This window comes from Cyanistes caeruleus, chromosome 7 (genome assembly GCF_971803275.1).
Source record: "Cyanistes caeruleus chromosome 7, bCyaCae1.hap1.1, whole genome shotgun sequence".
NCBI lineage: Eukaryota > Metazoa > Chordata > Aves > Passeriformes > Paridae > Cyanistes > Cyanistes caeruleus.
The window spans coordinates 9,491,699-9,518,613 of NC_141707.1; the positions used below are offsets into that span (position 1 = coordinate 9,491,699).

General features: G+C 39.0%; 1 long non-coding RNA gene across 3 annotated transcripts in view; it reads left to right on the plus strand.

The window, feature by feature from the left end:
* The first annotated feature begins 2,137 nt into the window (after positions 1-2,137).
* Positions 2,138-26,915, plus strand: part of LOC111931904 (uncharacterized) — a 36,729-nt gene continuing 11,951 nt past the window's right edge. The window contains exons 1-2 of one of the 3 annotated variants that reach the window (XR_002865810.2): positions 2,138-2,638; positions 26,047-26,255. This is a non-coding gene — a long non-coding RNA (uncharacterized LOC111931904). Of the gene's footprint in view, positions 2,639-26,046; positions 26,269-26,915 lie in introns of all 3 variants that reach the window. The other 2 variants (XR_015289180.1, XR_002865811.2) reach the window with 2 other exon arrangements.

The following is a 26,915-nucleotide window of genomic DNA, read 5'->3' on the forward strand; positions in this document are numbered from 1 at the left end:
CACTCAAGAAACCATCTACTTTGTCTCAACTGATGAACAGATGAGGGAAACACCATCCCAAATTTTAGAGCTGGTTCAGAACCCACACAAGGTAAGAGCTTTAGTCTGAGTCTGATGTTTTAAGGACATTGTGTGTCAAGGCAGGATTTGAGGGCTGTGTCACTGCCTCTGGGGCTGTCTGGGTAACACTGGTTAATTATATTAATATTTCTATGACATATTTCTTTGGAAAATGCAAAGGCATCGTGTATTCTTCCCTGTGATGGTGGGGAGGCCCTGGCACAGGTTGTCCCATCCCTGAAAGTATTCAGGGCCAGGTTGGATGGGGCTTGGAGCAACCTGGGGTACTGGAAGGTGTCCTAGGTGCTTTGTAACCCAAATCCCTCAGTGATTCCATGGTTCTGTGACATAAACAAATGTTGCTTTTGAAGCAGCCATCGTGGTGCCCAGTGTGCTGTGTTGTGAGCAAAAACAACTCAGACCATATTTCCAGACATGTTTTCTTTATACACAGGTGCAAAGGATGGACAAACACCTGGTTATACCAGCAGTTGATTTGGCAGCTCTTACTTCAATTAAAAAAATAAGTTAATTAATTAATTAATCTATGTGGGGTGCATCATAAAGCAATATCCAAGTAGCCTTGGCTGTCACTTGATCTACAACACGTGCAGCTTTTAGAAATGTTTGCAGTGCTTACAGAATATGCAGCAGCATCTAAAGCCCCTTAGAAGGTGTAGGCTGCTGGTGTAAAGGGACCTTTCTGAGAAATAGATGGTATTTTCTTCATGGGAGATGAAATAACTCAGTAAAATAATGGGATTACATCCTTTATGTAATTTTAATGAAGTGAAGTCAATTTTGTGGTCAACATTCTTGGCAAGGGTTGTATCTGTTTTAAATGATGGTTTATTTTAATGTTTTTTTTTCACACTGTCATGCTGGTGCCCTAGGGAAACCCTTCCTGGAGCAGAGCCTCCATTCCATTTGTGCTGGACTTCCCTGGGACCTTCAGCTCACTGGAACAACTGCAGACATGTTATTAAAGCTGAATATTTGAATTAATTCTGGAACTAAAAACATGCTGAAAAACTCACATCCCAAATTTAAAATGCCTACGGCAACACTATTGTTACTTATTTATTTTTCCTAGAATTATTTTCCATTCTTCAAATGTGACAGGCTGAAGTGTGTGACCTGGAAGATGTCTCAAATTTTGCCAAATTTAAAGGACATGGGAATCTCACCTTTGCCATAGTGAAATTTGATTCTATTTTATCCCTTTGGTTTGTCACTATTTAATTTGGAAAATTGACTAATCCCTTTTTTCTGATGTCTGTTTTCACCATCTTCATATCTTCAGGAAAAAAAAAAAATTCTGTAAGAATTTTTCAAATAAGTAAGCCTTGTAGGGCTTTGGGAATCTCAGCTTACCCTTTAGATGTTTGACAGGCTGGAGAATATATTCATGTATAACAACAAAAGGAAATGATGATACATCTTCTCTCCTCTGAAAAACTGTCTGCTTAAAATGAGACTTTTAAAATGAACACTGGAAAGAAACCCTTGTAAAAAGCTTGTTTTCTTTTGACAAGGTATAAAGTTCCTTTCTCTACTTTTTTTTTTTTAAGAAAAAGGAACAAATTCATTTTTTTTTCCTGCTTAAACTAATTTGAGGTGGAGGAGAAGGAATGGAATGGCTTAATTATTTGCATGGTAATTTTTGCTTTTCTGCAGGAGAGTGAACATGTGTATATGAAAACCTTTATTAATAATTCCCAGGCGTGTGGCAGAAACATGATTTGTGTCAGTCAAATATCCAAGTTATTTGTTTCATTACATGCAATATAATTGCATTTTATCCTCCTGGTTCCAAGAGCTGAATGTTGTACCGCACTTCTTTTTGCTAGGTGCTGCAGAAGAGATGTAATTGAGCTTCAGTAAATGAATTTTGAAGTTGTTGTGGAACATCAGTTTGCCCAGCTATGCCAGTGGTTTTCTAGAGAGTGACTGTGAACTTCTGGATTCTGGGTTAAAATAAATTGGCTCTAATACTTTGGGTCAGGCTGTGCTTTCAGGGGCACTACCAGGAAAGCTGAAGTCACAAATGTGGGCCAGCAATCCCACCTGTGCAGGTGTGCCTTTCTTTCTCTGCCTGAATGACAGCAGGGAGAATGCAAATAGTGCCCATGGCCACTAAAAGGAAATCACTTCCCTGGAGAAGAGGCAATACACACCACTGGTGACCTGTCCTGCCTTGTAAGGGCCTCTTTTTCTGGCCACAAACAGGTGCTTAAGTGGGACAGGATCATCAGGGTCAGAAGGTTTTTGGGTGTTTTCACACAGCTCTGTGTGAGTGGTTGCCAGCCCTCAGGGCAGGACCAGGCCGGAATTACCCTCACCAGCTTCAGCTGGCCTTCAGCCTGGAGCTGCAGCCCTTCAGCCCCAGAAGGCTCTTTATAGGCTCAGCCTAAAGGTTCAGGTTTGGGTAGAACTGGTTTGAGGCTATCTGCTCCCTGTCCTTTGCTGGGTTAATGTTTGGATTTTCTGGACTGACTTGGCTGAGGAAGACTGGATGGGTTTTGTTGCTGTCATCATCCTGGCTCTGCTCAGCTGGATCAGGAGCCCCACCTGTGAGGTCAGAAACTCTGGTTTTAAGAACAGAGCAATGGGGTGACTTAATATAAACTGATTTTCTGAAGCACTAGGCATGACAAATGTGTCCTGCCTCTTTCAGAGTGCTTAGATTTTAAACCTCTGCTTGGAATTTAGCAGGCTCACTTGGAAACAGTTAGCTGTCTGCAGTGAAATACAAATCATCTGACATTTAGTAGTGGATTCAAATGAACTGTTTTACTATGGAAGGTGTAATGGCTTAGTATTTAAAAATAATTTTTGTGTGTATGGGAAAGTCAAAAGATCTTGTACCTTACACATTGTTTTTTCTCCTGAAACTGTTTTAAGCCTAGCATGTGCAGATTCAATTCGCCACCTACTTAAATTAATCAGATTTGGTAGGGAAGTCACTGAGCTTGCTCTTCTGAGAGCTGTGTGAGTGTAAAATGTCAGGAGGCTTCATTTCCCTCGTTTCTGAATGGGTGGGGCATGCACTGGCTTTCCTAGGGAGGGACAGAGCCTTCAGAGAGACTTTTTAAATGCTCAGGGTGTGACAGCACAGCTAATGCTGTGATGTTTCCAGATCATAACATCTGCTGTGAAACTCTGAGTGTTGGGATGGTGTTGGATGCTCGTTGTTCTGGATGCTCTGGGAGGTGGCAGGACAACAGCAGTGTGGAGTTTTGCCTCACAGCCATCTATTTGAGTTAATATTTCAACCTGCCCAGGTCTGCCTCCTCAGCTACAGTTTGTGAGCAAAGGCCCACTCAGGACTGACAGTAAGATTCTGAGAAGATGCATATGTACAAAAAACCTCTTTAAAATACCAATTTAGGAAGCAGATTTCTAGGGACAATGCTTGCACATTGTTTTCTGGCTTCTTTCATCAGGCCCAAGATTTGATGCTAGCTGGTACTGAGAGAAGTGGCCTGTAAATGTCTACTTCTTTCTGCTGAAGGCAGTTTACTTTTCATGGAGCACAGATTTCCTGTGATTCAAACAAAATTTCTTTCTAACCAGGTTGGCTTTCCCTCAGGCAAAAAAAACCCACTGTCCTACACAGCCATTGGACTTGCATTGGTGTCCTTAGGTGGTTTACTGTAAAAACAAAGTTCATCCAAAGATCCCACATGAAAGAGATCCATTTCCAAGGAGCTGTATTGATGGTCCTTTGATTTGTCTCTTGTGTTTTTGAGATTTAGCTTTTTTTGAGGTTTTTAGCTGCCTGTTTGGCCATGATGTAAAGCACAGCTATATTTACACTAGCTGTTAATCTGATTCTGTAAACACCAGATGAAACTTAAACATGGACACAGGCACATTCCCAAACTGTCACTGCTGTGACAACACAGTTCTGTCCAGAAATGCAAGAGGAAACCATAAGGAAAAAGATGTAGGACAGTAGGATTTGGGAGAGGTGAGGGTGGCACATTGTTCTCTGGTGGCTTTTTCCATAGGCTGTGACAAACACAACAAAATTGTCCTAGAGGCTGGATGGAAGATGTTTTCAATTTAAATTTCTAAGCAAGTTGAGGCTACACACTCACACTTTTCTATCCACCTGTTCACAAACACTGAGACATGACCTCGAGTAGGCCGGGTGGGATTTCTCCCACAAAGGCCAGCACTCAAATATACATTGCATCCTCAAGTTCCTTTTGATTACCAGCTCATGAAGTCACATATTCCTGAGTAATGAATAAATTATACCGATCTGAATAAATGATACTGTTTCAGCTCAAGGCCCTTCAGCTATGAAGGGTAATGGGCTGGCACTGAACCATTCCTTTTAAAATTGGTGTAGGATGTGGCTAGATTTGCTAAACCAGGCTTCTGGCAGGGTGTGGAAAGGATGAAAGTACTGGTTTCAGGAAGTGGTTACCTTCTTAGTGGTAAACTGTATTGCACATACAGTGAGGCCACACTTGAGTGCTGTGTCCAGTTCTGTCCCCTCAGTTTGGGAAGGACCTTGAGATGTTTGAGCACATCCAGAGGAGACAACGAGGCTGGTGAGGGGCTGGGAACACAAACCCTGTGAGGAACAGCTGAGGGAGCTGGGGTTGTTTATCCTGGAGAAAAGGAGACTCAGAGGTGTTCTTACCACTCCCTGAAAGGTGGCTGTGGGCAGGTGGGGTTGGTCTCTTTCTCCAGGCAGCAGCTGACAGAACAGAGGACACAGTCTTAAGCTGCACCAGGGGAAATACAGGTTGGATATTAAGAAAAAGTTTTTTACAGAAAGAATGATAAAGCACTGGAATGGTTTGCCTGGGGAGGTGGTAGAGTCACCACCCCTGGATGTGTTAAAAAACAGACTGGATGTGGCACTTGGTGCCATGGTTTAGTTGAGGTGTTAGGGCATGGGTTGGACTTAATCTAGAAGGTCTCTTCCAGCCTGGTGATTCTGTGTACACCTCCCAAATTCATGGTGATGGATTCAAGCACATACAGCCCTGGGTTCTCAGGCCTCCAGCACAGTCAGGATCCTTGCTGTCCTGCTGCTACTCTTGGAAAGGTGCCAGTCAGGGAAGGGCTTGGCTGTGAGGAAGGTTTGGAATCAAGCAAGGTAGGTTTAGCATCCCACTGAAATTGTCAGTACACATTGCTCAAGTGGTCAGGGAGCTGGCTTTGGTAATGTGATATTTCGCTCAGCATCTGCTCCAGGCTTATGCTCCCCAGCAGCAGCGAAATCACTTGGAAAACAACCCTTGGTAAACAATTTAGGTAATAATTAAAGTCAATCAAACCTCTGATGATTTGTGGGGTGGGATGGGGCCATTGCAGTGTTGTGTCTGACTGCTGGGAATGAAGGCAGAGATGAACCACACAGCATAAATAAAGCATTTTGAGATGTGGAAGACCAGGGCTTGTATAGGTCAGGAAGAACCAAGCCTGAATCATTAAAATTGACTACTTTTAAGGGACCATTTTCCCTTTTATTGTCCTGCTTTGTTGACATTCCTTAATCTCTAGTAAATTTTATTGCATGCAATAGAAATATTCAGACTCCTGCAAAAGGGCTTCAGGAGGGCTCTTTTTTAGGGCTAAAACTCATTTAGTTTGAGTTTTGGTGGTGGTGGTTTTGGTTTCCACTCCCACTCCTCCAGATAGTTGTACTATGAACATTATGTATGTTCTGTAGTAAATGCATAAAAGTACATTAAAGGTTTTAGGTCATTAAATTGGAATATCAGGAAAAATGCTTGAAGGGAAATGCCTGCTAAATAATACAAGCATTGACAAATATTATCTTTCAAGTGAAGAAAATATTTTTTTCATCTAAAATGATAGAGTAAATTATTCCACTTTAATAGAACATTGGTGGAATGAGCAAATAACAGGAAACATGGGAGCAGTGGGGGCGGTTCAGAAATCAGTGAGTTAAGGTCACAATGACCAGATCCCAGAAACAATGCACCCATCTGGAAAGTTCTCTATCTTCCTGAGGATTAAGAAACACTTCCTTGAGAGATTTCGTGAGAGCATATTTAAGTGACTCAGACATTCCTATAGCCCCTCTTGTACAAATTCTGGGATCTAGTGGGAGTTCCATATGGGTTTTGGTTTTTTTTAATCTTATAATGGATATTTAAATAAGAAATTTAATATCTTTTCCGATGTTTTTAAACTAATTCTTCTCACAGCAAATATCAAGAGAAAAAGTAATCACTTTCAGGGAAAAGTACAAATTTATTTTTTTTCAACATTAGCTTTGAGTGCCATAAATATAATAGATATACAGAATAACTGTTAAGGGATATTTATAAGCAAATGCAAAAGCAGATTTTTTTCTTGGATGCATTTTTCCCTTGATAGAGATTCTTAAGATACTCTTAAGTTCTCACAAAACTTTGCATATAATACATATTCAATATATTGCTGAGAAGTTTGGTGTTTAAAGAGTTTCTGTGTAAGAATGGGTTAGACACTTTGATGCCTTAGGCGAAGTAATGTGTGATTTAATCATTTACAATAGAATCAAATTTGGGATTGAGAAATACTGTTCCATGTGAGAAAACAAACTTCAGAGCCTCTTTGGGTTCAAGGTGTTGCATAAACTTCTCTGGGCCAGGTTGCTCTTGAATTATACGGTGCTAATAGGGTGTGCTGCATATTAAATAGGTTGATAATAAAAGCAGAAAAATAATTGTGCCCGGCAGGCAAAGAACATTGATCTGTCTTTTGTGGTTGCCATCTTATTTGTGACAAATATCAAAGCTTATTGCTGCTTTAACTCAAAAGAGTTATATCTGCCTGGCAAAGTGATTCCTGGCTGTTCTAAATGCAGCAGGTGAGCACTGTCAGTACAGCTGAAATGAAAACAGGGCAGTTTTTATAGCATGCTTTGCTTGTGGTCAGTGAGAATTGCTGAGAGACATGTCCTGCCTCCTTGGTTCTCCATCCAGTGAGCCCAGACCATCGTGCTCTGTGTCACTGCCATGTGTGTCAGCGTGTGCAGGGGGGTGCCAGCTGTCACACAGTTCCCAAATTAACCACATCTTTCACCCTCCTTAATTAAAGGAAGGGAGCAAGCCAACCTCACAAGTTGTGCGGGCTTTTTTTACTTTCTTTCATGTTCTCTAGCTGTCAAAATGTTCATTACTCACATGCTGAGCATTTGTTGCGAAATTCCTCTTGTGCCTTCTCTCCTTGCACCTTTAACAATTGAAGGGTTAGGGCAAAATGTTCAGGAATGGGCAGCCCCCTTGTAAGATAGGCTGAAAATCTATCTTCAGTACTGAGGGTGTTCTAAAAGAGACCATGTTGTAGCTGGACTCTTGGAGATTAGCCATAAATAGTAGATGGTCTAGTGTTTTCCACTGTTTTCCCGTTAGTGCTTCCTGAGAAATATACCAGTACTGGAGGATGCTGAGTTTAAGTGCTGCAAGTATTGATTAGTTAATGATCAAAAGCAATTCTTGATTGAAGATCTGGGTTGTATTACTAATTCATTATCTACCACAAGTGTGGATTTAAGAGTGTGTGAGCCTTGAGTGGTTACCCCATTAGCATCTCAGCTATGCAGCATTTGCTTCCTTATCGTACAACTGCAAAATCAATAACATAGGCCGCTCATGCCTGCTGTATCCATGTTTTCTGCTCCCAAATACATTGGAATAAGCCATAATCTGGTTCTGTGTATCTCTGGACTAGTGTAAATTGCAGGTGTAACAGGGAGGAAGCCAGATGTGTAGTGAGTGTCAGACAGCTCCAAAGTCACACACCTGCTGCACTGTGCGTTTCATATCCTGGGCTTCACACAGGCAGATTTTGGCTTTGCAGAGTATGAACAGCCTGTATCAAGTGCTTCAGAGCTGCTGCAGGTGTGGTTTGACTACAGAACAGTTGTAAAAGGTCAGACAGGTGCAGGATTTAACATCCATACATCACACAATTTCTGGCTCCCTGTTGAAGCCCTGGCAGGGTTACTTAGCGGTGCTCAGGAGCACGTGTGCTGCACTGGGTGTTAATGACAGTGGAGCTGTTGTGTTTCCTTCAAACACATTTGCATGTGGAACTTGATTTGAAGAAGGTAGTTGGAATAATAAAAAGCATTATCAGTATAGTTAGTTGCTGTAATTATAATTAAAAGGTGCTAAAGCTGGTTAATGAATTCTGGAGATTGCTAGCACATCCTTCAGTATTAACTGTGCGGGTGTGGTAAGGAAAAGGCATGGGAGAAACAGCATCGTGGAGCATCCCCTGAGTTTGATTAATGAGAAATCAGACATGTGAGAAATTGAGAATATCTGTTTATTCACAAGGAGAAAAAAAAATACAGATTTTCTTGAATTTCTTGGGTAAGGGAAAAAAATGTAAGTATAGGCATTTCGAGCACAGGCAGCTGATAGTGTGTAGAAAAAAAACAGAAAATCACAAAACCCCCAAACAAATAAACAAAACAAGCAGCAAAACCAACACCAGGCCACCAAACAATGGGAAGAGCTGAAAGCCTTTAAAGTTAGGGTAAGAACTTGGCAAAACTGGCAGAATGAAGCATGCCTGGCAATCTCCCAGCAGATCTTGGTAACATCTGTGTTTTTAACTGGAGAAACTGAATTGCTTGTTTGTTAATTAGGAAGGCTATTATGTTGCTGTGAGGAGTTTGAAGTGTGAATAATAAACCTGTCATGAGGATAACCATTCACTTTTCTTAGATAAGTATTTCTGCTCAAAAGTGAGATTCCAGAGGAATGTTTTGGACATCACAGCAGCCACTGTGTTTGATATTTTTGTGTAACAGCTGGGAAAAAGCATATTATCAAGTGCCTTAAAAAAAACTTCTTTCTTTAAAGAAGAATTCTTTGTTATACCTGGACATTAAATATTCCTGGCCAAAAGTACTTTTTATTTCAAACAAATTCCAGTTTGAGAGAAAATACCACCAGTCTTTCAAGGACTAAAAATCATCTTGCCTAGGTTTAAGTCTGAAGAGTTACGGTGAAAAATGATCTTGGTATAGATCCTGGATACATACTAGATAGTTCTTTAATTTAATGAACCCACCAAAACTGGGGACAGGGAGGCCCCACAACCCCTTTCTTTTGCTCTTTTGAAACTAGAAATACCTGCTCTAGCTGCTAGGGTGCTGGAGGATAAATAGCCTACCCACCATCAGCCTGTGCCAGTGTAAAGAACAATTCCACAGGACTTCTTACATATCCAGGTAGAGAAGGATCAATTTTACCTTCAGCACATTAAACACTGCAGGGTAGGACACAAGTTCTCTGCACTTCATCAAACCCTTGTTATTTGTGCTGCAATTAATGGCAGCTATTAATCTCTCATTTGAGTCAGTGGCACTGCAGCTGTACAACACAGGAGTTCAGAGAATCTCGGAAGAGGGCAACAACTGATGTCCTTAATATTTGTTCTTGGATATTTGAAATATCAAGGTAAAGATCCACAGTTCTGAGAGGCCTTCAGTGCATAAAGAATGAAGTTTGTGTGTTGGGCTGGTAGAAAAAGTGCAGACAAAACCTAAACTTGGCTCAAATGGAAGGAGGGGAAGGATGGAGAGCTGGGCTCCTGCTCCCAGCCTTGTCAGCAGCTCTGCTCCCTGTCCTTTCTCATGGAGCTCCTGGCACCACCCAGGTGCTTTAGCCTCTGACAGCAGGATTAGATATTTTGTTAGAGCAGGTGTATTATTTCTTACTAGTCAGGATCATCTGATATGTTTCAAGCAAATTGACAGAGCCTGAAGGTGTAGTCAGAAAGCGCTGGTGATTTATTTCCCCACTGATTTTCAGCTCCACTGGAACGCACAGATAAAATGCAAAAATATAACAGCTTAGAAATAACTCTTCTGTGATTATATCCAGGCCTTTCCTCTTTAAATATTCAGAGTAAATGTAAATGTATTCATAGCATTGTGTATTCTGCCTGTAGAAATGCATTTGCAGTGTGTCAATGTGTTATAAAAATAATGGAAAATACTATTTTCTAATAAAAAACCTCACCAAAATTGAAGGCAGTAAGGCTAGCAGAAGTTGTCCCAAAGAGGATGTATTGCTCCCCGTATTCTCCATTTGAAATTCAAATTGTAATTACAACATTGTACTTTGAGATTGCTCTAACAGTGATTTAGACTCTTTCCAGTAATCGTTTCTCTGTAGTGACGGGGCACTGCTGCTGACACATAAATTCCTTTGACAGATATGGTTAGCTGGCTTTATCCTGCCTGGGGGCTGTTCAGGGAGATGCTATAATTACTTAAAAAGGTAAAAAAAAAACCACTGGCATGTTTACATTGGGCATCTAATACTTTATTTTCAAGATGACAGAATCTTTAGGGGTGTGACAGTGTACAGGCAAGTGGCAGGAATGTGAGGAGGATCTGGAAGCTCACATGCACACAGAGTTGTTGTGGGGTCTATGTGAGGTTAGGGCTATTGCCAGCTGTGGTGTGCTCATATGTATATGTGGGATATAATAATAATATAATATATAATCTGTGGGATAATAATGTTTATATAATTAACATTATGTAAAAATTATAATTTTATATATAATTATATTTATATATTTTATTATATTATTATTTATTACTATATATTTATATATATTGTTATATTTTATATATTATATTTATATTTATATAAATTATAGATGGATTTTTGAATTATATCTGTATCTCTCTTTCATAGTTTCCTTACAGAATATCTCTAAATCTCTAAACCATTTCAATGCAAGTAAATACACAAAACTATTGCAATTAAAGATATAACCTTCAAAATATGGATGTGTGTGGATTGGTGTCAGAGACACCATTTACTTTTACTTTTTTACTTACCATTACATTTGCTTAAAGAGAATTGATTTGAAGGTTAACATATCTATGAACAATTGTGTCCTACTGAGAGCTGTAAAATAAAATCCTGGAAGTCAGACTGTCAAAACTAAAGTTATTTTTATGAGGACTTCCACAGAAAAGCTGAGATAATACAGCACATCAATAATTTACTTCAGACATTTTGATTTGTGTTTGTTAATAAATGCAGCTTACATATGTAGTTTCCACAGTAATTAAATTGTAATGTTGAAGGAATGGAAAAGGTGATAGGCCTTTGGCTGAGAGCAAGGGGAACATGTCATGTAATCTTAAAATATTGCCAGTCTTCCAGAAGCCATTAACTATAAACAATGTAGGCATTTTGATTGCATTTTAAGGAGGAAAAATACCCGACCTTGAAAAACAATCTATAACTTTGTGGGGAAAGAAACAAAACTATACATTGGAAATTTTTACAGCTCCACAGGGGAACTAATGCATGTGCTGCTCCAACATAATCTTTTCTACATCTTACTTAAATATTCCTCACCCTTCTGCAAGCCTGTAATTCTGTTTCTATTATTCTAATGCACCCTATACTGCCACACTGCCTTTGTTTTAATTCTGTGGTGTTGGGCTAAAAATCCACATTGAAGAATTCATGATATCCAAACCTCTACCTGGCAAAGCAGGGAAACATAGAATTCCCTTCCTTCCTCAGCTGTTTAATTCTTGTAGAAAACTTTTGATCTTGTGGGATGAAAAGGGCCTCAGAGCTGAATAGCTGACTCATTTCATTAACACAGAGCCCAAATCGCTGGCACTGCAGAAACAGGATACAGTTAATGGAATTAGTAATGCTCTGCTACGAGTACATAAAAATACAGCTTTAAAATGATTCTGATAATCTTGGAAATGCTTCATAAGTATCTCTGTAAGGCAATATTCAAACAGTCTTACAATAAAGCTAAAGAGCATCCTTATAGGTGTACCAGAATTTGGGGTCTAGAACAAAACCTGGTTGATGGCCACTGAAGAACAATTCTGTTTTATCTAACCACAAACTTATCCCTTTTCCATGGTATTTTTTAAATAAGTAATTTTGTACGAGTTGGTTCTGATGATAACCTGCTCACAAATAACTCCTTCTGCAGTTTAAATAGAAACTCAGTTTTACTGAGATACGATAAGCAATAATCAACAGTGATTTGTGATGTGGCTCAGGTTCTTGTAGCTACCTTCTTTGAAGATTTTATCAAAAACCTTAAGCGTGACTTAGTCCACCTTTTAAGAAAAGAAGCCAGAAAAATAAGTGTCTTTCTAAGACTTCAAAGCAGATATAGCAGATTAAACTATTATTCTATTATTTCTTCATCTTCTAACTTCAAATTCTAACTTGTTAATCACGTTCTCCCAAGAATGTGCTTTGAAGAATGAACAGCCAAAATACATTTCTTGCATATAGACAAAATGTATGTAAAATATACATGCAAAGAAATACTTATGTGCACACAGACTTGGTCTTTCCATTCACAGTGGTGGCTTTTTAGTCATGAAAAAAATCAGAGTTAGTGTTGATCTCTTTGCCTTATCCAATAAAGGTTGTAGGTCACCATTTGAGGGCTGCATGGAAGGTTGGAAGGCTGAATCGAGTTGCACCATTTGGCTGCAGGAGAAAGACTCCAGTTCACACATGTTCTTTTATTTTTTTGCCTTTTTTAAATGGAACATCAACAACAGTTCAGCGGAGCTCAAAATTAAAGCTCAGGAATGATCGGTTAAATCTCAAAAAATTGCAGGGAGGAAATAGAGTGAGAAATTAGTTTCTTAATATTGACATGATACTTCAACCTTCATTATAAATAAGATTGTCAGCTGATATCACTTCAGTTTTACATATGGATTTCTAATGTCTGAGTGGATCGTGAAAACTTCCTCACAGTCCAGGGAAATCTAAACAGATCTGTATGAAACAGAATGAAATATTCATTAAATGAGGGCTTCTCCAAGGTAGATGTTCACATTGCTACTACCTGTGATGCCTGAAAACCTTTCTACAGATGACTCTGTTGTTAATGAGCTAAATTGGATGTGTGTCCTCCATTTGAAGTTGCAGTTGTCACTGGATTTTACCATTTCTTTCCTTAATCCAGTGTAAAGATGTTGAGGACTTGTTTGACTAAGTCAATTATTTTGTATGTATATGCACAAATGTGTATATATGCTCATACATACAGATATATGTAAGTACACATAGCATATTCTTACACTAATGATTTAAATTTTTTTAAACACGTGATTAGTTTTTGTAATTTTACAGAGGAAAAATTAGAGCTGAAATTAAATGCAAAATTGGGAAAGAAATGTGAAAACTGCAGAGCAGCTAAGTCCTCTCATGGTCCAGACTACTGCCAAGACAAGCCATTCAGGAATATCCTCTGAAGGACAAATATTTTACAGCTATGACAAGTGCCTAAATAGCTGGTAAGGGTTTGTTTTCTGCTTTATCTGTCTTTTCTTCAGAATGCAAAAAAATGGGGATGTTCTTTCCCTTGGTGGATTAGCAACAAACTGGGGTTCTGTGCAGGAATGATTTTTATTTCCTTTAGTGCATGCAATGGTACCTGATCAGATTATTTCCTTTCCCCATCCAATGCAGAGAAACAAGGGCAGGATATGGATAAAAGGCAAAGTAATTATTAAGCTTGCCATGAAAATTCTGTGCAGTTCCCAACTGTGTGCTTGTGTCAATTCTTGAAATAGATGTTTCTGATTTAAAGTGGTTTGCATGTGGATCAGACCACTGTGATTATAGGAGCTGGTTATGAACTGAGCTTAGACATGAGGAAATTGTAGATTTCCTGCCCCTTGATCCTGACAAAGTAATATTGACCTTCTGCTAACTGAGACTGAGTTTTAGGAAAACTTCTGAGTTTTCCCCAAGATGTTCCAACGAGAACAACACATCCTTAAATTGAATTTTGACCCTTTTCTGTGGAGCAGAGCTGATGTAAGTCTCAGTTGGGTGCAGGACCGCCCTGACTGACACAGCGCCCTGTCTCAGTGTGGCGTTCACTCACACAAATTCTGTCTCTGTCTTTTCAGGCTGTTTTGCTATCCCAAAGTACAGTTTTAGTGTGTGAAATGTACCTTCTGTCTGTGCTGTGTGTTTTCTGACTGTTATTTGTGTCTCTTGAACTGCCTGAACAATTGAGAACTGCAGAATAACAGACTGAGGCTGAAGGCACATCTTGTCCAACCCCCTAATTAAAGTTTTTGAAATGTTCCTTCACATGGAGTTGGCAATGCTTTGTTATTTTTTCCTGAACTCCCTTCAGTTTTTCTGTGTCTGTCTGGGTTGCATCAGGTCCAATATGGTAAATTTGGGTTTGATGGAAGCTGTCGATGGAAGACATTTAATTAGCTGTGTTGTCCACAGAAAAAAAAGTCTTTATTAATAGGGTGTAAAATCACAATAACATTCTCTGCTGTCATGTCCATTTACAAGTTTATAACTAATTAGCTGTCAGTTCTCAGCCTCAGGCCCTGTCTTGCACACTTCCAGAACATCCTTCTTTTTCCAAAATACTGTTTCCAGCAGACCTCCTCTCTCCAGCATTCCCAGTGTGCTAATGGGGGGTTTACCCCTTATTAGTTAACTAATTTAGCTGTTCAGTTGTTTGTTTGAGCTTTCCCCCCACTTTTTCTAATACTCCAAGAGTTTTGTATCTCAGACCTAAAGTTCTGTATTTTTTGAGCAAGATCTTTTCTACCTCCCATTGTGCAGCTCTGATCTTTTATTTAGGATAGCTGCAACATTAAAAACAAACAAAAAACCCCACCAAAATAAAAAAGATCTTTACTCCAGATATTTGCTGTCTCTTTCTTGGCTTGGGTTGAAGGGCAGTTCCTGTTGTTAAAAAATATAAATGAGTGATGTACCTGGTGGTATTTTGGTTTTACCTCCCAGGAGCTGGTTAGACATGAAGTGTTTTCTCAGGGAGGGGAGATGTGTGGGGCTGGAGGTGGTTTTGTGAATTCACCTTTGGTGACAAAGACAATGGATTTATTGCTAGTTGTAGTTTCTTTCCTGACTGTGTGAGGCACCTAGAGACAAGATAGATTACAATTATTTTTGTAACAGAATAACAGGCATGTAGAGATTTAAACACATTTATTTCCCAAGTGTCTTGTCTTTGAATAACGCTTTTCCATCTGCACATTACTGATGCTTTTGCTGCCCAGGAAACCTTATATTATTCCTCTGTTTTCAAGTCCATAGAATCTTTATTGATTATTTTTCTATTTAAATATTTGCAATATTATTATTATTATTGGTCTTTCCAATTTATGAATTTCAGTACAGTGCAGTTTGCAGGCTCCAAGAGATCCATACTGAAAACACTGCCAGTTGTATAAAGCTACATTAGACCTACTGCTGTTACATTAATTAACTTTACTGGCATTAATGAACATTATTGGCATCCCTGCCCACAGCACAGGGGTTGCAACTACAACATCTTTGGTCACTTCCAATCCAAATCATTCTGTGGTTCTAGGGTTTATTGTACTAAAGACTTTTTATAATGTCTTTATAATGTACTTCTAAACTAGAAGGTGATTGCAGACAACTTGTAATTTGAAACAGACCTTTAAAAAAAAATCAGGTAACTTTCCAGACAAAATAATAGAGAGGCAAAAGTATTACCTCACAAAAAATAGAAGTTATTCAGAAATTCGAATCCCTTTTGTTTCTTCTGAAAATAGTGCCTTCTGGCAACAGAAATGGTAACTTTTTTTTCAGTGTGACTTCATCTTTTAGGGGAAATAACTCTAAAGTTTAGTTTTAAATAACCATGAATCTGAAGCCCAGCACCTGAAGATTTTGTGTTACAATCCAGCATTGCCACAGCAGGCACTGCATGCCCTTGCTCTTTACCTCTGTGTTTTATCCTTAACAGTGGTCAGGGAAAATATTTCATTTTATTAAACAATAGAAATAAGGGATAGCACTGAAATCAGTTTACTGCAGCGGGTTTTGTGCTATATACTGGCACACTGCTGACTGCTGTGGGTGCATCTGAAAAACCTTTCATATCTAAACATTGACTCCAGGCAAAGGTGAAAACAAGAGCAACAAAGCAAAAGGAAATGATGATTCTATTTTCTGAGAGGAGAGGCAAGGAAAAAAAAGGGTTTTCCTTATTAAGCTTAGCAGGGTAGGACAGGAAAGGACTATTTTCAGAAAAAAATGGCTTTTTGATCCTCCTGACTTAGTTTTACTCAGAGTATTTTTATTTTTTCAGTAGAAAAATGGCTTTTTGATCCTCCTGACTTAGTTTTACTCAGAGTATTTTTATTCTTTCAGTAGTACAAGTCAATGCCAAAGAATATTTAATCCATCAGGTCCATGATCCTGAAGGTGTAACTTTCCAGTGGCCTCCTGTGTATCACTAGGTGTGAAATACAGCAAATAAAGTGCTTAAAGACAGGGGTCAGCCCAGGGTTTGCACCTCCCTTGTTCATTTCTTGTTGTGTGTTAAACTTTGTTCTGTGGTCCAAATCTGTCAGTGAAGGGAATATTCCATCTGATCCCAGGAATGCTTGTCCTTGGCTTTGGGATTCAGAGCCCTGAGGAGAGAAGGTGTCAGGAAACCTCCTCTGTGGCCTCTCCTTGGGAAAATGATGTCCCAGAGGTGCTGCTGTGCATCTCTAACCACCGTCAGGGCTCTTTGTTTTGTTTCTGCTTTTGTTTGCTTTCATTTACAGAGCTGGTCTGGGAGATGTTTTGCATTTTTTGTTTTGTTTGATTTTGTGGTTTTTTTAGCAGATCAATCCTAAGAGAAGAGTTGCCCATCCATTAAATATTCATTTTCTACTGCCTTTGTTTTAGAGGATTTCTGCTATATCAAAGATCCCTTTCTTCAAGATTCTGTCTTAAAAATAACTTTCAGTCTATAAAATGAAGGGCTTAAAAAGGATACATGGGGTAATCAATGCTACTTTGGTTGCTAGAAGTAATATCTTATATTCTGAGAGAGATTTGCACGTTAATATTGGATGCCTGTAAGAGGATGCAGCATTACAAAGCACAGAAATCAAATATCTATTTTATACTGGCATTCATATTAAAACTTCACAGCTGAAGCACTTTGTATTTTAGAAGAAATTAATAAGCTGCACATTTATTCCACCTGAAATCTCTGTGTTATTATTTCTTCTCCAGCTGTTGTTTGAGGTTCTCTCTGAAATGAAGGTTTTAATAGACACTGAATTTACACATAAGACACAGTACATGACCAGTAAAATTTACAGTGGACTTCAGAGAAAATGTACAAAAGGTCAGAGAAAGGAAGTGCTGTTATCTCAGTTTAATGAATAGAGAGCTAAAGCAAAAAGAACACAAATAATTTTCTCACAACCACTCAGGAAGCCTGCAGCAGGAATGAGAATGACACCTGCATCTTAAGAGACCTGATGGCTTGATTAGCAAAAAAAAAAAAAATTAAATTTCCATTTCTTTTTTATTAACTGGCATTGTTTATTGAAGTACTTTGTAATTCTTACATGAAAGAAGCTGTAAAAAATAATAATGGTCATAATTAGGGAACTTTAAAAGCATCCTGGCTTGGCTCAGGGATAACACTGGAAGGTGAGGCTTTCCCTGCAGGAATATCAGAGCCCAGAGGTGACTGCAGGGTGACACAAAGAGTCAAAGAGTTTTGGAGTCTCACAGCTCCAAAAGTGCTGGCCTCTGCAGAGGGGCAGCAGGCACAGGAGCAAGCTGTGAAAAGCTAGGGCTTGGTTGTGGTGAGGGGTCTTGCTGCAATGTTTTCAAGCAAGAGCAAGTTTCCTGTTCTGGAGCTTTAAGATTTGCTTAAGAATATTAAGAGAAAACTTGTCTCATGGATGGATGTAGGTAAAAGTGTATTTATTACAGGGGGACCTGTCACACACACTCTGAGTTTTGGTTGTACTTCATAAACTCTACTGAGCTTTTGATCTCCAGGTATTTCTTTTAAAGGACAATTCTGATAGCCAGTACCAGGTGTTGTTGGTAATCTGACTTTTGCAATTGTGCTGATCTGTCTGTAACGTGTCCTGTTAAAATTGATGGATGTTCCCTTTATATGAAAATGGGATGTTAAAGAGAGTCACTGAGTCTTTGCTTCTGCCACATTGCTTGAATAGTAGGAAACTTCATGGTGGATATGTTTTTTCTTTGTGATCAGAAGGCTGCCAGCACAGTCACAGCATGGCCACCCCACATCTGAACTGCTCATCCTTATCTGGAGCCATGAGGTGGGGAGCAGAGATTTCCTTAGGCTCCTTAATCCCAGTAGAGCATCAATTTATAAAAAATATTAAAAGGTAAAGTTCTTCAGGTGCTGCTTTATGTTTCCTCTGTGATATTGCTTCTTCCCTGGAATTATCATTTTTCTTCTCTCTTTAATGCTTCAGGGAACTGTTTAAGATGTTGACTCCTATAAACAAACAAGGACATTCTATCTCAGCACAAACACCTCATTTTGTTCAACACAATAGGCATGGCAAAGAAAATAAGAGATTTTTATGGTGAGGCAGCCTGCATGTCAGACACCTTACCCTGCATCTTCCAAATGCATTGCATGGGAAGTCCAAGGTGATGACAGATACTCCTGGTGGAAAAATTGGCTTTGAGTTTCTTTTCTGCTGGCAGAGACAATTCCAGTAAGAAGAAATGAGACAGATGTTAATGGGCCTGCCAATGACATTTTGGTGCTGCAGAAAGGATGTGAGAAGGGGGAAAGCTGTGTGCTGAAATACCTGCTGGTGGCAGCCAGTGCATTTCCTCAAAGAGAGAAGCTCAGGAAACCTATTTTTCACTGTCAACAAAACCATTCTCCAGTGATTTTCTGCAGTAACCAAGTGAGTCCTGTGTGAAGCTCCCCTTCCTGAAAAATGTAAAAGGTGTCAAGAAGTTTTGTGGTATTGATCCATGATAGATGGCAGAAAAGTGTTTAGTGAAGTACTTAGGTACTTAAATATACAAAACATTGCTGGGAATAAGGGCAGCATTTGATAAAAGCAGGGATGGCTTTTGCACTCCTTGCTGAGTAGTGCAAACAAATCTGTATTTTGAACATGAATGGGTTTTCCCACTGTCTTTTGAACAGTATCCACAGATAAAGGATGAAGTCCTTGATGGTGGTTGAACATATCCAACACCTCTGAATTTCAGAGCTTTCATAAATGATGCAAATCATGGGTTTGAGTTAGTAAGGGTTGAGTTTTTCCTGCCAATCTTATTGTATGCATGAGGCATGTGTAAAATTGTGGAGAAGCTCAGAATAGTGGGGATAACACTTCCTGTGCTGGGACACAGTTATTATTCTGGGGATCACCTAGGACATGCAAGCTATTCCTTCTCTGACATGCCAAAAAACCACCCTTGATCTCTGCATTTGCAGCAGGATTTCATTTTCTTTTTAAAACATAAGACAGCATCAAAACTATTGGTATGAATCTATTTGCATTCCTGGGGAAAAAACGTGATCTTCTCTTAATATTCCCTGTTTCACACACATGGGTGTCATGTCATAATCTGCTTAGCCTTTGTTTTCCCTCTAATCTGGTGTGCAAATAAATACTTTTCTTAGGGATATCCCTATGTGTTAGGTGACTCAGGCAATGCTCTTTTTTCTGCTTTTTTTCCTTTTTTTTGTATGTCAGCTAAAATGCTTACCTGAGGTAAAATTCAAAGATAACATCCAGCTTAAAAGGCATTAAAATAAAATGGATTTTTCTTCATTTCCAAGTATTGTACTTGATATATAATTATTTTTCCCCTAAAAAGTGTATTTTTTCAATTTGTATTTGAAGCAAGAAATTAATTTAGCAGTGTGAATAGGGAGGCTGGAAAATAAAAGGGACCCAAGACACGAAAGATCAGTTCCTAACTCAGTTGTAGAATATTCATTCTGGAAATGATCCCTGGAAAAAAACCTGCTTATATTTCCTCCAATATTCTCCCTTCTGCTACGAGGAGGAATAGCTTTGAATTGAGAAAAGTCAGGTTCAGATTAGATATTAGGAAGAAATTCTTTATTCAGAGGGTGGTGGGGCGCTGGCACAGGTTGCTCAGAGGAGTTGTGGATTCTTGCAAGTGTTCAAGGCCACCTTGATTAGAAATTTGATAAACTGGTCTAGTGGAAGGTGTCCCTGCCCAGATTGGAATTGGATGAGCTTTAAGGTCCCTACCAAAGTATTCTGTGATTCTGTAGGATTCCTCTGATTATTCTGTGTCTCTTTTCCCACTACTTAAACAGATTTATTTTTAGGAGCCGGGATGTGCAGGGGTGGGGAGCAATAGAGTTCTCTACCCAGCCTCCTGATTTGGTTTGTTTTTTCCTACCTGTACACCTGTTAAGGCCTGTATCAGGCCAGTGACCTGGTAACCAGAGCAAATGCAGTTCCTGCTCGCACATTTCCTCGTTGCCCTGCTGGTTTTTAATCAGAACTGCTGGCCACAGCCATCCTTATGGAATTTACTGAGTGGTTCCAGAAGAGAGAGCTACTTTGAAGGAAGGTGTTTCAGCCACAACACCTTCCATTTGAAGCCTTTGCTATCTTATTCCATGCTCTTTCTAGATGATGGACAATTATCTGTAAAAGCATATATTATCTGAGCTATCCATGCACTATTTTCCATAAAATTCACTTTGTTTTCACTCTTAGCATTTGCTTCTCAGTTCTGCTCTTGTTACTGGGCCAGGTGAACTAGTGCTAAGGACAAGTTTATCACTTTTCTCAGTGTATCCAAAAAGTAGCTTTCTGTATTATGAAGGGAAAGCTCCGTTATAAAATGGGACCAGGCTTTAAAAACCACCTCTTGCCACATAAAGTGCTCAAAATGAATTAGTTCAATCTTTTAGCTGAATCCAGCCTACAGGTACATTCCTCTGCTTTGAATTTTTCTTTCAGTGAGCTGAGTCCTGGGGAGCTGACCTTCCTTCTGCTAAGTCACACACTGAAGAAATTTAAAATACTGATCAAAAGAAAATACACAAGCGTACACATACTCATGTGCCCTGAAAAGGGATCGTGCAGAATTCCTCACTGAAAATTATTTGTTCTTCCTGGTTTAATTAATGGTATTGCATAGACAAATTGAGGGCAAGAGGATGATCTGGCAGTGAGAAATTCTGGTGATCAATGAGGAGTGAGTTGTTACACATGATGTTGCTCCTCAGTAGTGGAAGGTGGTAATGGACAGGCTGCTGGCTCAGACATTAATCTTCTCAGCTATATCCATAAATGAAATGTCATGCCTTACAACTCCTCTTTTTTTTATTGGTATTTCATCTTAGCTTTCCCTGATTAAAATTAATGTCTGTGCATGTGTGTAGAAAAATGGGGATTAAAAGAACTACATATTCAGATGGTCAGAGATGATACATTCACACACACACAGAGCCCAGTTTCAAAGAACAGATAGAAAAAAATCAAAACAAACTGCAAAAAGTCAGAGCACCTGTTCTTAAACATGACAACCTGCCAAAATTTCATCTTGAGATGTGCTTAAGACTGTGACAGAGATAACCAGAAATTACTGTGCACTGGGATAGCAAATTAAAACCCAGAAGTCAGTGAGGCCACAGGATATTGGATTAAAGACCATGAAGAGGTTGTCAGTGTTTTTGACATTTCCTTGCTGGAAACATCAGTGTACTCAATATGTATTTGAATGCTAAAGCTGGGTGAAAGGCTAAATCAAATCCACAGGAGAACTTGGCATCAAAAGCAGCTGAGCATCCTCAGTTCCAGTCAGTTGTGGGGGCCAGGCCTATATCAATGTGCATATGAAAGAAATATGGCAAATATTGTTCCAACAAAACAAAAGTGAGGTGTTTTATTGAAGTTACAGATTGACTTTGGGTCCAGCGTGGTGTGACTGGTCTGCTGGTGTAGTGTTAATGTATGAATGGGGAATGAAATGAAAGTTCCAGGGAGGGTTGTGGTTTGAACCCCACTGATGGGTCTTCCTCAGGCTTTGCCATGTGCAGGGGTGGGTGTTATCACTGGGGCTGGAGAGGAGACACAAGTTACACCGAGTTTTCCAAGTGTTGTGGGTTTGTTCTGCTCAGAAGATGCACATTTATGGTATTTCTCTGAGCACAAGTTAAATCCCTAAACACTAAATTCCTCAGTTTTAGCTTGGCAGTTAAGCCTGTTGAATTTTACTTGTCCCACCCTACTCACTAATCAAGGAGAGCATTTTATATTTCTCATTTGAGAAACACATGAGCATTTCTCATACTTTGATCAGCTTTGACTAAATCAGAGGCTTTTTTAGCGGAATGCTTCAACAAGCTGTGACAGAAAAGCAGAATTTTAATGAACTTCACGTGTACAGTTTTAGGGGTGTTTTGTGGATGACACTGTGAGACATGACTGACATGTTACAGCATTTTGTCCTTTGCCTCGTGGAATTTATTAAACTTTTGCCTTAAAAAGGGCGTTTTTCCTCATGAAACATAATCTCCCATCACTTGTGACCGCAGATCCGACCTGTGTTATCTGACAGTAAACACACAGCCTCATCAAATCACTCATCTTCCCACGTTGCAGCAATAATTTTGAGGGGAATCTGAATAAATTTCCCCACAAATGGTACAGCTGCTCTCAAAGAGCAGAGCTAATGAATTGTCATGAGTGGAGAGAAGGAGAGGTGCCTTGCATCCCTAATCCCAGGCAGCTGTCAGGATGGTGTCTGATCAGCTTTAGTCACCATCGCTAATTACAGGCTGAGAAATTACAGCCACTTTTAGGTTAATGGCTGGTAAACACCTAGAGGTAACTTACAGCAAGAGAGGACTTGCCCTTCAGCTTAAAAAAGGGGGTGGAAGGGCATTTTGTGCTGCTGTGCTGACCCTCCTGCAGTGACTGTACATCCTGAGCCTTTTAATATCCACAGCCTTCTGGTTCCAAAGACATCCCAAAAACAAAACCAAAAATTTCCCCATTAATTTAATGTATTTTCAAACAGAGATGTATTAATGCTTTAAAGGCAAGGGTACTCAGTCAGAAGAAAGAATTCAGTTATTATTCTCCTCTGTCAATTCTTCTCCTCAGCTAAATTTGTAATATTTTAATGAAAAATGTCAGTGCTGTGATGGTTATACCAACAATAAAATCATTTTCTCTCTGTTTTTTATCTGAGGATACTAAATCTAACATGCCAGTTATATCTCTAGAGTGGGTTTGAGTGAGTAGTGAATACCAGCTCAGTCAGCAGAGTTTTAAATCAATCCTAGTGCTTTGTAAAAGCAGCAGTACCTTGTCACCTTAGAAAATGTTAATGGACTATCTGGTGAGCATGACCTGAATTGCAATTTCAAACTTATATTTCACTATACTCATCATTTTTGGTTTTTATTATTTCTTTTCAACAGCAAATCTCATAAATTCTCTGGTAAACCAGACCAAGTGGTTTGTACACAGATACAGAAACTAAGGCAAAGGTGATAAGTGAGATAGGTAAAGGACACTAAAATACAGTAATATGTAAATATTACTTGAATATGTAAAACTGTACAGGCTTTTGTGCTGCTTAATATTTATCAGCCTGAGAATTTTGCTTCCAGACCTGTTGCAGTATTCATCCTCTCTGCTGTCTAACAGGGATGGCAAAATCAAAAATCAAGGTGTGTCTTAAGACTCAGCTACTGAAATGCTCAGACTTGCTTTGATATCCCCATTCTGGAAATAAAAAATCCAACAACAGGAAAAAACCACGCAGACATTTTCAAAGCCTTTTTTACTGATAAGCTGAAATAAATCAAGCTGATTAATTTATCAACTGAGATGGGATTTGATTGCTGTTTTGTGAATAGTTTATTGTTAGCTAAAAGGAGGGATGGTGCAAAGGCCTCTAATTTTTCAGGGAAGAGCATGACATATTCTGATTTATGGGCAAATTCTAATGACATGCCATGCCTAAATCTATAATCTTTCAAAAGTGATGAAATGAGCAGAGCATTCCAAAGAGACAAAAGGCAAGTTTAATGTTTCTCTATCTTATCTAACTTCTAGAAACAATACAGGAGGATATTGCAAGTAAAACTACGTGCAATAGAGGGCTAAATTCTTTGTACTACTCTCTGATATGTTTGACTGGGGGTTCTTTACCTTTTCTAAAAGTGAAAAAGAGCACATAAGCTTGAGATTCTGGGCTAGAAGTGGGTTTTTTTTAATTATCTGAAATGTGTGCTAAGCTTGGTATGATGTCTAAGTGGAAAAAAAAAAACCACCCCAAAGTTATTGCATCTGAATTTCTTGTTTCTTACTGCTCTGTTCCAGCCAATTCTGGTGGCATTTGAAGTGTCACTATTTGTGTGTGAGTGCAAAAGAATTTCAGTGTTGGAGAACTGTCTAAAATTCATTGCAGATCTCTCAAATTTGGCTTCTGTGCAGAGATCTTCTGTGCAGATCTTCAGGCACAGAGATAGTGTGAAAAACTACAAAATATCTTTTTATAACTTCAAAATGAAAAATGTAAAGATAAAGCTTGGTAATTAATTCAAACTTTAGAAAGCCATGAATATACTTACATTTAGGTCACTATTTACATATATGGAAACCTTTCAGAGGGAAAACCTTTTTATACATTCTGTTTGAGGCAAAAGTAAATTGCTGATAACTGTTAAAATTTCACTTTAAAAAAAAACCCTTAAACCAGTTCATTCTATGGCTTTCCTGGCTCCCTTCCTAGAAGGAGCTTTCTTCGTTGTCTGATCAGTAAGCCACTGCAAAAAAGATTATTCAGAACTGTATTTGCACCTTCAGTTTTGTGTGTGTGCTCTTGGACTCTGCTAGGACTGTGGTCAAATGAATAAAGGTATTAACATCAACAATTTTTCCTGTGGAGAAGCTGAGGTTTCACTGGAACCCTCTACCCAAGTGTTTGTGCACTCCTTTTCACCTCTCCCATCACCTGATTCCACAAACAAAACCATAACCCTTCACAGTGTGCAGGCTCCCCAACATGGTTACACCCCCTGCTCTCCAAGGATAAACCTTAAGACACCTAAATTATTCTTTTGGGTCGTTTATTTGCTGTAGAAAGTGTTTTGGAGGCTGTTGGTTCCATAATGATTTGTGAACCTCATTCAGAAATGTCCAGTGACCAACAGCAGCATCAGGTTTTAAAGGGTTTGTGGGGGTTTGAGGATTATTTCTCTGGAGGTTTTCCTGTTTCATGTGGTGTTCTGGAAGGCTTTATTTGGATTACCTTATTGAGTGTTTCTTTAGTAAAGGAGCAGTATGCATTTCAAGGAAATGAGCTTTTAGTTGGATAAAGGTTTGATTTAAAAAATAATTTTTAAAAAATTTTCAATTGGAAATTACTGCTTAAAGATGCTGTAGTGAAGTCATGAAAGAGTCATTATTTTCTGCTTTCCTGACTAGGCATAAAAATCCCCCCACTTTAAAGGGAAGGCAAGTCAAAACTTGTTCAAAACTTATTATTCAATTTTTTTGTTTGTTGTTGTTACTAAAGCATATTTAAATTTCCAATAAACTTATTCTGAGCTGGGTTTGGAGGAAGAAATGATTTTCTGTTTCCTGATTGTATTCTAGTAAGTTGTGTTGTTTGGAGCTTTTTAGGTTTTTTTTTGATTCCTCAGCTGAATGAACTGGAAACAAGAAAAATATTGCCTATTTCATCACTGCTTAACCACCTTAAAACATCTTTTTTTTAAAGTATGTTACTTAACTGCTAATGCTGGAAGACTCCACAAAACTGCAAAAGACTTCTTGCTCACTCTAATGAAAGCCATGGTGATAATAATGCTGGGTAAAAAACTAAGTGTCCTGATTTAATACCTCTGATAGGAATTACTTCTGGAAGCTGAGTTAAAGAAATACCAGAGGTCAAAAAAAAACCCAAAAAACAACAAACCAGGATGTCTCTGCTTTGCAGTGTGGGAGATTAGAAATGATAATAAATGATGTCTGGGAACCTGAATTTTTTATTTTCTCTAAGGGTACATTGTCACCTGGCAGGTAAAACCAATGCTGTTTGCAACCAGCAGTTTATAGCACAGAACATGGCACAACACATTTTGTTCAGCCTCTTTATGCTGCCTTAACTTTTAAAGTGATTTAATCTATTTTTGCAGCTTAGATGCTGAAGGCCTTTGGAAGAAGGAAGCCCCCCAGGTGGTGAGGTTGGAGGAACACCATCTCCAGGGGAAGCTCCATCAGAAAGTCTGGGACTGCAAGAGCTGTCTGTCACCTTGTTCATCTTGTGCCTGGTGAAATGCTGAATTCACCTTTCCACAGCTAGCAGGATGTGACCTTTGCAAAGGAGAAGAGGTGGGAAGAAAAGGTATTTTTTAGAAGTGAGTGCTTGAGAGATTATAATTTGTGCAAATACTTTCAGAGTAGATCTCATTGGATTTTTTTTTTTTGAACCAAACTGTATACTATGATAGACAAATGCCTACAATTTTTCAATTTAGAAATTTCAGAATTTTTTTTCTGAAGGGATCTCTTGTAGCTGAACAAATTGACATACACTTAATTGAACAGAGAAAGGAAAGAGAAACATTCCTTGCTCTCAACAGCTCTAGCTGGAAGGGCCATTCACAAAATTACCCACCCAAAAATATGAATTTACATCCCTCTAGGACAGAAGGGAGCTCGTGGTCATGGTCCCTGTGGAAGGCACATCTCTGACCTGTAACAATGGCCTAAGAGTAGTGAGCACAGAGGCAGTTTGTGTTTTCCAGGCATCCCATGCCCAGTGTGGATCCTGGCACTAGCCCAGGGCATCCTGCCTTCCCAGTGACTGCTTCCACCACATCCATGTGCAGCCATTCAGATAATAATGGTAAAAGAAAAGCTTGGATGAAACAAAATCTCGTAGTAATGTCTGTAAAATCCCCTGGCACTATCAGCTTTTGAAGAGTTTCACTCCAGTTTTTCCATGCTAATGGGCACTTGAATATTTCAGTGGTTTTGTGTGTTTGCTTCAGCCTGACCCAAC